The sequence below is a fragment of the Pezoporus wallicus genome, unplaced genomic scaffold, assembly GCF_028554395.1.
Source record: "Pezoporus wallicus isolate ANWC-B61680 ecotype Strahan unplaced genomic scaffold, APGP_CSIRO_Pwel_v1 contig_749, whole genome shotgun sequence".
NCBI lineage: Eukaryota > Metazoa > Chordata > Aves > Psittaciformes > Psittacidae > Pezoporus > Pezoporus wallicus.
The window spans coordinates 2,058,934-2,070,939 of NW_026641327.1; positions in this window are offsets into that span (position 1 = coordinate 2,058,934).

Consider the following 12,006-nt stretch of genomic DNA (forward strand, 5'->3'; position numbering starts at 1 on the left):
AAAACTCAATCATGCAAAATGAAGACTCGATTTGAAAAATTTTAATAAAGATAACCAGACTATCATTATATCATTTGAATGCTAATCGGTGCTTTCATTCAGTGGAGGGAGCAGCGATAGTGTCAACTTTGCTGGAGGCTCTTTATTTTGCAATAAAAACATTTACATTCTAATGATTTTATTAAAGCATAGTAGCTGTCAGCATCCCCAGATGACTCCCTGGCAAACTGTATCAGTTATCAACTCATATTGCCTTTATCAAAACCACCCAGTGGTGAGTCTAGGCCTGCCACAATGAGATGTCTATTGCTCGGAGAGCTGGTATTTAATCATTTCTTCTACAGTATTGTTCTGCTTACAGTGCATAAATAAGTGCTTCAAATAACCCCAGAGTGCTACTGACAATGAAACAAAGTATCAGTCCTATTTATCTTTCCCACATTCTTCAGAAACCTTCTTCTCCACTTCTTTTTTTCCCCTTTTTTATTATTTTGTTGTTGTTGCAGGCACTTTTTTATTCACTCTAACCTATCATCATTCAACAGCTCTGAATTTCTTCATGATGAGCGGTAGGACTCACAGATAGAGTCAAGGAAGGTGATATTTTTTTGTGCTAGGAAGTGATATAATGAATACTGTAAACAACTGGATTAGAAGTGATATGTGGACTCTGAAGCAATGTTGACCTTAAGAGAAAAAACTAGGGGGAAGAAAGAAAAAAACAAAACCAAACCCCAAGATCATCATTTTATATCTCAATACAGAATGAATGTTCCTTATGTAGAGAGAGAAGGGGGGAAAAAGGGTGGGAGTGGTAAGCACAAGACTGTAAAACTCCTGGGCAGACCTTGTCAACTTTCTGCTAAGGGACACTATATCTGAACAGATGCATGCCATGCATTGTCAGATATTTCTTTTCCTGACTAAACAATGCTGATCTAAGGGCACTTCTCTTAATGGTGATAAAAGTGTGTCAGCCTGCAGCACATATACATGTCTGTTTTGAAAAGAAATTCTTTCTCTGGCTTTCATTTGTTTTGTGTTTTACTGAGAAAACCAGTATAGATAATAGTGCTCTGAGGACTCCTTTTTCAGCTGAGCCAAATAAAAACATTTTATCTCACTGTATAAAGTGTGTCTTAATTTAGTGGTAGTGAAGCTCTCTCTTTGGATTGTAGCTAAATAACTGCTTGGAATAATTTTTAAAACCTTCAGTAGAGATTAGCTGTAAATGTTTGTTTTGTTTTGGTGTCAGCCCAGCTCACTCTGACAGATGGCAGAGTGACAGTATACTAGGTGGGGGCTTTTGAGTTCAGTGTCCTAACATCTGACTTTCTGCTTAAATTGCTGAACATCAGCTCTGATCCACTGGGACGTTTTCCTTGCAGAAATGTCATCACATCCTTTTGGTTTATGGCAGCTGTCCATCTACCCAGTCATATTATTATCCATTCTCCAGTAAAGTGTTTAGTATCAACATCAGAATGCACCATACAAATCAATAACATATTGTTGTAATTACATTTCTCAGGCTGGAAAATCAAATACTGTTTGCGATATTTGGCTGAACTGGCATAAATATGCAAAGTCTTTTGCTCGGCTGGTCTACTGGTAACAGATCTATTTTAAATCTAGATCCAGATTTTGGTACTGACTCTGCTTCTGATTTGTTCTGAAGCCTTGGGCAAATCACATTGCTTCCATCTGTAAAAGCAGATGATAACTGATGAAAGGAACCATCTTGGACTGGTGTGTGTAATAGCAGCCTAAAATGAGGTCAGATTTTGAAAAGACACAGAGACAGAGAAGCAAAGAAAATCAGAATTCCACTTGCTGAGCAAAGGACGGATACATCTAGACTTGATCATGAGTGTATTTGGAAGCATTATCCAGGCTAGGAATATGTTGTGCCAGAAGGAAGTGTGATTTTGCCTTCCACACCTGTTCTTTCTAACCTTACTCCACTTCAACATCCTTTTATAAGGTTTTAAAACCACAAGAGGATTTTCAAACTTTGAAATGTTCTGTTTCTGCTCCTAATGTTTTCCTGTCTTAATACTGCTGAAAGTTACCTTTTCTTTATCTAGAAAAAGACCATTTAGGTCAACAACATACACCTGTATTCAATGAAGAGAAAAAGACAATTGGCTCCTTTCAAACGTACTTCACATTTAGAATCATAGAATCCATAGGGCTGGAAAGGACCTTCAGATCATGTAGTTCCCACCCGCCTGCCATGGGCAGGGACACTTCACACTAAACCATGTCACCCAAGGCTCTGTCCAACCTGGCCTTGAACACCACCAGGGATGGAGCATTCACAGCTTCCCTGAGCAACCCATTCCAGTGCCTCACCACCCTTACAGTAAAGAATTTTTTCCTTATATCCAATCCAAACTTCCTCTGTTTAAGTTTTAACCCATTACCTCTTGTCCTATCACTACAGTCCCTAGCATAAGAGTCCCTCCCCAACATCCTTGTAGGCCCCCTTCAGATACTGGAAGGCTGCTATGAGGTCTCCATGCAGCCTTCTCTTCTCCCGGCTGAGCAGGCCCAACTTTTTCTTACCTGATCTTGGTATGAGGCTCAGGGCTTCTATTTGAGCCTGTCTTGCTCATTTTATACTGAAGCAGTATTGACCTGACCTCTTTGATGTATCAGTGTTGACAAACATGCAGTCTGACAAACAAGGTCCTGCTCCATATCCTTTCAGACATAGCAGAGGTACTTCAAACACCCTTCAAGCTGCTGTTCAGATCAAGGTGCTGACAACACATTTAATCTTTTTTATAAGACTGAGAGCATAACACCATTTTAGAACTAAATCCCACCAAAACAGAATTGAAATTTCATCAAAATGTACTTATTATTGTTTTGCCAAGTACAGCTCTGAAATATTATTTCAGCTGTAGCTTTACAAAGACACGCATTTATCAGTATTGAACATAACTGGTTTTATAATGTTGGGTGAAAGTTACTGTAGAGTTGGCTGAGGATGCATTACCAAGCTAAACGCAATTTTTATACAAATTTCATTCCTTTTGTTAATTATCTTTTTTCATAAAAATACCCATTCATTATTTTCAATACATACATGCTTTTTTTGACAGAAGAAAAAGGCATACATTATCCAGGTATTTGTTGGTTTCATAGGCTAGAAAAACTGCTGATTTCAGCTATTTAAAACAAAGAGATTAAAGAGATGGTGATCTGCAATTTAATTTTCTTATGTATATGGTCTTTGTTGAGGAACTTATGTTTTGTGTTATGTATTTTTAAAAAATAAGACTTGTGAAATTATCTGTGAAAAGAACATGCCTGAGATAAAAATTTCCTTCATATATTTGTGTGTAACCTTATCTAAATAGTGACCTTTCTTTTCTAAATGCATAATTTGAACATCTAGTCCAAAGTTGCAGGTTGTGCTCCAGTGGATTTCTGTTTAGAGTACTTTCAAGGCAGACATAAAATGCAGCAATCTGTTATTACTCAATAAAGCTTAAACAAACAAGTATTGATAGAAATTTATGTTAATTGTATAGAAATCATGCCAGGAGAATTTTAAATTTGGCAGAGCGTGCTACTCTTCGACTAATAGCTAGGATCATCCAACTGAATTGCATTCTTCTAAAATGGACCATGCTTCACCAGTAAGTTACAGACTTCAAAAGATGTGATAGGATATGAGCTCTTGCTGTGAAACACACTAAATAATGGCTTCTTATTTCTTTATGGATTAGAAAAGCTGTAAGAGACTTTACACGATCTTTGCAACACTAAAAAAAATTGTTTGTGGAATGGATTCAAGAACGGAAGAGATTCCAGAAACTGTATTTTCCTTTTGGGATAAATCCTGAAACACCCAAGAAAACATAGTTTTCTTTAAGGAATAGCAGTCTGGCATACAAGGCTGGTTAAGACTGATCTCTCACCTCCCTTCTACTTTTCGTTACTAAACACACTATCATCAGACAGATCTTTAAGAAGGAGAAGAGAGCCTGCAAAACAAAAACTGTTCTCATTCTATCTAGCTATAACTGAGCCACTGTAACAACTACAGGGAGTAGAATCTGGAGGCGGGTGAGAAGTGGGACAATACTCATTCAAGGAATGCCAAAAGCATCTCTTCTAAGAGAAGCACCAAGTAGTCTCCAGATCTTTATCTCTAAACATACAAGACTATTTTATTTGACATTAGCTATGACCTTTTCCAGTGAAACTTTATTGATTGCAACACTGAAAAGTTTCACAGCTGTCCAAGCTGCTGCTGGATGGGAAGAATTTAAAGGGACACCACCTGTCAGGTGAGCCTCAAAGATTCTCAGAGCTTTTCTGTGTGATTTCAGAGGAGTTTATATGAATAATAACACTAGAATTGTACAGTCTAAAGAAGTGTTAGGATATGCATTCTTTGTGGTTTTCTTCCTTGATTCATGAAGTGACCAGAATGACAACACTCAAAACCACAGACAAGTGATAGTATTTTTTTTGTCTGTTTTCTGTTACCATTTTGATATTTGCTCTTGCAGACATCGTTACAACAACAAAACAAAAATCTCAAGAGTTTTTTATTACTCGTATTATAATTAACAGAAAATAACATAATTGAAAGGTATCATTCTAGTGATGTTAACACCATCATAATATTTGCTGGAGTCTTTTTCTCATTTTGGCTACATTTGTACTGTCAAAAGTTCTTTTGACTTACCCTACAGATAGAAATGTTTTCAGAAGTACACAAGAAATTTATATATGAACCTAAAGAGTTTTGTTTACTTAGTCAAAAAAATAAGTTGATCTTAAAATTGGCATATTAACAAACCAATGACATTCAACCAAAAGTAAATATATATGTATTCATGTCTGAGTATTTTTAAGAATGCTTGGCACCAGAGAAACTATAAAAAACACACCACACTGAGATAGGTGTAAAAAAATCAAAATAATCTTAATTTATCAGAAGGTATTTTTAGATCTATACCAATTATTCATGCATCACTGATAATGCAACAAAATAAAAAAAGCAGGAGTAATTCATTCATTTCTTTCTGTAGACAGCAACAAAAGCATGATCAGTAATGCGCTTTTGTATCTATTTCTGCATTTTGGTCGAAGAGTTGTGAAAGCTGTTGCTCACCTGAGAAAGCATGACAGTGTCAGGCAGTCTCTTGATTTCCCTGGAAGTGCTTCTCACATTCTACGTGCTTCCTCAGTCAATTCCAGTTTCTCTCTTTTTAAAAAGTCTACAGAATCTGTGAAGACCACATGAATGTGAAAACAAGTTATTGTCGCCTTTAGGGTAAGGAAATAATTACTAGAGTCAGCTTATTGTTAGAGCAGTTTTTGACTAAAAGATGTAGGTTTATAAAACTGAAATATTTAGTGGAAATATGTCAATTTCAAAACTTTTAACTTGAAATAAAAATATGGAAAAAAAATCATTATTTTTGTCCCTTGCTATGAAATGAGATAAAATTAGCACTTTTTAAACTTTTTTGCTCCATTTCTCTGGAACACAGATTATTGCGTTCATTTTAATATTATAAATATGTATGTACTGATATTTATCTATACACTTTGTACATATATTTAGTATATATATTTAATATTCACATGAAGCAGGAAACTTTATCAAAGAAGATATTTCAGTGTTTTGAACTACACTTTGGAGATAATTTTTATTTTGTAAAAAACTGTAGAATGCCATTTTTTTGTTCTGTTTGAATGAAGCCCCTCAAATGTCGAAATTCAATTGAGTTCTAAATGGTGTAAAATTCAGTTCTGAAAATGTTGGGTTTTACTTTTGTACATCTGGATAAATGCCATAGTTTTCCAGGTAAAATCCTTCCTTATTATATTCATATGAAGCAGTCTTGATAAATTGAAGTAACTATGGAGGATGGATAAAAATTACCCTGTGTCATTCATCCGCCCCCTTATCTAGATGGAATTATTTTCATTAGCTATGAAAAAGGCTGCCTTTTAGATCATAAATCCTAGAACTACAAACAGTGGAGTAGCATAGTGTTTGTGATGGGGATGGTATTCATTAGTCCTAGCTTCATTTGGGAGACACAGAAAATGTAATGACACTATTTGGGGTCATATTCCCTTTCCTGAGGCTCTGCCTCTGACAGCTCAGGAATCCCACTGATAAGCCAAAGGTAGGACATGCCACTGAGAGCTAGTGTCATGATTAAGCACTTTCTGAAGCCAAGTTACCTTCTATAAGAACAGATACGGTAGAGCATAGTGAGCATAGCATGATACATCTATCACAAAGAACAAAACCATGCCAAGTGGAGTAATTAACATTTCAGTAACATTGAGTAAATGAAGGGACATGAGATTTAAAATTTTGTTTCTTTTCTTGCTGTCTGGGAATGCAGGAATCTACATACGAAAAGATCTGGGAATTGCATGCAGAGATTTATCTCATAAATGTTATTTTTAAACAATTATCAAAAGGTCTTGTTCCACTAAAGCAGTAATGATAATTTTAACATAGTTTCATTTGAAGCTAATGAGACTATTCATATGATTTAGGTAACTGTTTGAACATTATATTGGGCAAACCTTAAAAGAATAAAAAACCCTCCAGAAACTGGTTTGAAATGCATTTAATGTTTTAATATAATAAAATTTAGTCTTTTTATGGTAATTCATTTCTAAAAACAATGTTCTGAATAGTTATGAAGAAATTTACAAATATATCCAAAAAGCTAGCTGATTGAATCACATCCGTCTTTTTCTTCTTACCCCATCACTTCATGGGTTTTCTAACATAGTCAGATATGCCTTAGAAAGCCATAACATGACACTCTAAACACATATAATCTAAATGCTGCTCTTCCACTTGAACTAATGATGTACAGGACTCCAGCAGACAAAGAATATTCATTTGCAATAAATCAAAAGGCTCTGCACTTTATATAATTGCACATAAAAATACATTAAAAGAAGTTATTAAGGTTGCAAAGTCAAGCATTCAAAAATTAGAAAACCCCAGAATTAAAATTGCTCATGCAACCTTAATTTACTCTGACAGTGTATATATTACTAAAAAGTTGTTAATAATATGAAGAGATTATATTTTTTTCTCTACAGATCTTTGCCGCATAAAAAGGAAGTTTTCTTACAAATAACTATCCACTATACTCTTTTCTGACAATCTACTACTATCTCTCATTCAGAATACAGTCAAGTTGCTAGATAATTTTATACTGGCTATACATAGTCAGAAGTGTCCAAAAGTATATTCCTGTTATAGTGAGAATTCATAATGTTCCATAGATAGCTTTCGGGTTCTTCTCAGGACTCAAGGCTGAGCTAATGGAGAAAGCGGCGGCAATAATAATTGTCACCTACGTGAGACTGAGCTCTATGCTAGAAGGCTTTGCAGGTGGCAAAGGCACAATGAGACACAACAAACCTGACAGTCTGCAGCAGCCTAAAGCTACAATTTCAGGAAAAGTCCTACTCATCCATCAGCATGGATGAGCATGCCCAGTTTCAGTGTGGGGAAGTGTGTTTTTTACCAGAATAAAGATAAATTTGGAAAGGTTTTCAAAAGGAAACAAACAGCATGCACTGTTTTCCTACCATTGTGACAGTCCTTCCTTCAAATCCTGTAGAAAATACTGTTTCCCATATAAAAGACTTCTTAGCCTGGACTAAGCAAGTAATCCTTCAAATTTTAGAATACTTCTAGAACGGCATGTTTTAGTGAAAGATGTCCCTGCCCGTGGCAGGGGGGTTGGAACTAGATATCTTAAGGTCTTTTCCAACCCTAACCATTCTATGATTTTATGATTATGGTTAAAGTTTTGCAAAAGAATTCAACTTCATGTATTCCATCAGGAAAATATATTTCATTCCAGATAACACTATAAAGTTACTTACATGCAATAAGGTCTTGTCACAGATGTACAGCAGCTTTAATAATATGCAGTACTACCCACCCCACTTGTAATTACTGAACTGCAGTGTATATTCTTCGCTTGTAGGTGACTGAAACCTAATTAAAATTACTATCTCTGCTATATTCCCTGATAAAGGTCTGATCCTATATCTTTTAAAATAATTACTCTAAGGGCTATAGAACATGGTCTTATGTGTCCAAATGTCTTCCATCCAGAGGACGCAGAAAACAGGGATGTGTGCTTAACTCTGATCTCCCACTCTGATTTAAAGCTGTAGACCTCAAAGCATTTAAAGTAAGTTAATACTTGTTGAAAAAAAGAAATGCAAATGTGCTTAAAAGATAATTAGTGAATAATTCCTTTAGTTACTTTGCTCTCTTCCTTTGTCATTGAACTTGACCCTGTTGTCTATAGGAAGCATTATAAATTTTGAAAGTGTCCCATGAACTGGACATTTTAATGAACTACTCACAGCAGTCACCTGTCAGTGGCCAGTTTATTGGAGAGAGTGAGTGAAAATTTATCTCTCCTGCACAATATGTAACACTACTTTTCACAGGGACCTGGGCTAATTTAACTCTGCTGTTTTCTGAATTAACAAGGCTTGTCTTCAAACCTTTCGACATAGGAGCATTCTGTTCTGTTATTATTTTAGCACTTGCCTTCCCACCCTCCCTCAGGATCCGTGTTATTTAATCCATCTGGAGCCTTAGTAACCAAGTTCCCCTGCTCTCCCTGACCCCAGTGATTTATGTTTCATATTTCATGCTGTGTTTGGTCTTTTACCACTTATATTCCACCTCCTCCTCCTGGTCAATCTTTCTTTTTTTTTTTTTTCGCTTCCCTCCCCATCCCCCCCCCCCCTTTTGTTTTCTTTTTCTTTTTTTTTTTAAGAGGAAGGATGAATAACTGGCAAGTGGACTGTTTGTCATGCAAGCCCTAACACAGTTACAGTTAGAGAGGGGAATAATTCAATCTGCCAAGACTTAAATGCTGATAGATCATTGGCTGTTGCTAGGCCAAGGGTTGTGCCACTCATAATTTTTCCCACCGATACAACTATTTTATGGAATATGACATACATCTTTAGGTGTTAAATCATCCCTAGAATAATTTGTCTGTCAGGAATCAAAGTGAAAGGAAATAAAATACCAGACCACGGAGTCGTATTGCTAAATCTTCTATTCCACAGAGCCTCAAGCTTGCACTTTAGTGTGTGGCTGTATGTGTGTCTTTAAATAAAAACAACAGGCACAGAGAGGGGGAAAAAAAAACCACGAGAGAGGTGTGTGCATTTGCATTGTGAATGTTTGATTCACGATCAGTCTCCTTTCGCTCTCTGCCTTCCTTACTCCCCATTCCTCATATCCTTCTTATCAGATTTCATGTTTAATGCCCACCCTGAACCCCCCGTCCCACACCCACAAATCTGACTGAACACAATAGTGCTGATAAAACGGAAGCAAATTTCTTCTATTAGTGACTGACAGCAATTTGAACAAAATGAAGTTGTACCATGATATCGTTATATATACAAGGTGCAAATAACCTAGTTTGAATAATCACAGCTTCTGTCCTTTTAAATGATTTTTCTCCCCCATTTAAAGGGAGGCCTTTGATGTGATAATATTAATTCCCTCTGTGCTTGCAGGAAGAAAAAAACCAAACCTAGGAGAAGCGGAAATTAAATGAGTAATGCAGTGTCAGTCAATCTTTTAAACCAGGGCCTTATTAACAGCTAATCATTTTGTCATTTTGTCGCTCAAAGTAATGAATTTGATAGGAGGAGAAGGGAATGTTTTATGTTTATTTTTATTAGTTTTAAACAGAAACAGTTGTGGAAATATTATATTATCAAGACTTGCAGCATTTAAGTGGTTTCTGTTCAGCATATCCCTATTTTTCTTCTGTGCCAGTATCTGATTGCCATAATTTTGAATAATCTGCTTGTCTTTCAAAAAAAAATTAAAAAGGATATTCATCTCAGGCATAGCATGGGGCTCCATCATTGGAGATGCATTAGGCTTTTGTTAGGTGTTTCTTTACATCCTATTTATTCAGAAGTATCTAAGTAATTAATCGCTAGGAGGACAGTTATGCAGCTGAAAAGAACAGTGTATGTTTCTTAGATGACAGTGTCCAAAGACGAGAAAAAATAGAAGGAAAATCCCATGACTAACTTTCTATTTCTAGAAGTGCAATGCATGGTTTTGTTTTATTTTAAAATTCTGTAGGCTACGGCTACATATTGAGCACATACTAGTAGAATGTATGTTGTTGAGGATGGATTCTCTATCAATGTCCCTGTAGCATTATCGTTTGAAATGGCCGGGGTCACCTCTGAACTGGGACTCGAGAGGACTCTCAAATTAAGTACTTTGAATATGGTGCCATTGTAATGTTTATGGGAATTTTTCATCAGCAAAAATTGCAATATTGGTCATATAGAAAATAGAATCCGCTACCACTTACAGGGTTACAAATTTGGTTTACCTGAATGTTTCCTTTCATATGCTTCCATTACATTTATGTATTTACTTATTTTATATTTGCTATGTACATGGTTATTTTAGCGCTATATTTTGAAGGCCAAAGAATGGATCATGACTCTCAAGAAGTACAGAAAAAAATAGTTCCTGTTCTCCAGCTCAAGGCCAGCCTTCATTTACCATGAGTTAAGGTAGCAAGCAAATCAATATCTAGTAGCCTAGTGATATATCTGGTGATTTACTTACTGAAAAGTAATTGAGTGGGTTGGAGTACATGTGAAAATACTTCTCTAGTATTAGCAAAGGTTCCATTTAATTATTATTTTCAAACATGAATGTATGGAAATTCTCTCCACCAGGATGGAAAAATTTACTGCATAGAGAAAAACACATGAAGGTGGCTAAAACAAACACACTCCTTAAAGCCTGAACAGAACATACTACTCTATTCAAATTATAAAACGATAGTTATAGCCATACACGACTTCCAGATAGTTTGAAAGAAAAGAAGGAATGTACCTTCTGTTGACTTTTGCCAATGACAGAGAAAAAAGGTATCATACTGTCCACAATTTCCAGTTACAGAGTTAAAGTAGGAACAAAGTGATTTTTACAAGACACTGAACTGAAGGCTATGGCTGGATTCCGCTTGAGCCCTAGAGTGATTGTTTGTTCTCTGCCCTAAGAATTCAGCCATATTCACAAGTTTAATAAATTGATATAGATCAACTGTAACCACAGTAATTGTCATCATACCCACTCAGCCTGTGGCAAATATGAGATAAAACCTGTTAGCTAAAATACCAGTAACAGAAAACTATATGAATTTGTTATATCTTGCATTTGTCATGGTCTAGGAATACAGACAGAGTTCTTAAAGGTCAGGTGACATACAGCTGACAGCTGTGGTAGTGAACTGGTATGTTGGAGTCCTAAACATGGCACAGTATTTGAACAACAACCCTTCCAGCTTCCTGGATCAGATGATGTTCTGGTTATCTTGTTTCAGGGATGAAAAAAATGGAAGAATAGGATTATTCCTATCAGTTTATGCATTTTAAAGATATTGTTTGAGTGTAAACCATTATCATACGGCATATTTCAGTGAAAGTATTACTCAGGAGCCCATGTGAAATGGTGAGTCCTCCTTTCACTATCTTTACATACCTATGTGTCCTTTGTGCTGCAGAAGAAATGCCCTTGTGGGAACTTATTGCTGCCATTAGGTTGTTGATTCAGCTGATTGCTGCTTTAGGCTGTACATTCACTCTCTGCTCTCCTCAGAGAAGCTTGTCCAGAGACTACTGTAATGCAGTTTCTTTTAAGAAGGCAAAAAAATCTTCAAAGTATTACCAGGGATATTATTTCCTCTCTGTTTGTAGAGAGCAAAAGCATCAAAGAAATAGCTGGATCCATAATCTACAGCATATTCAGTAAAGGTATAAACTTTGCAAATTACTCTATAATTAATTGAGAATTAAATTTCGCTATTGAAGAAAAAGTAGTTACAGAATCACAGAATAATTTAAGTTGCAAAGGACCTCTGGAGGTTGTCTAAGGGCCAACATAGATCAGGAGGCTCAGGCCTGTGTCCA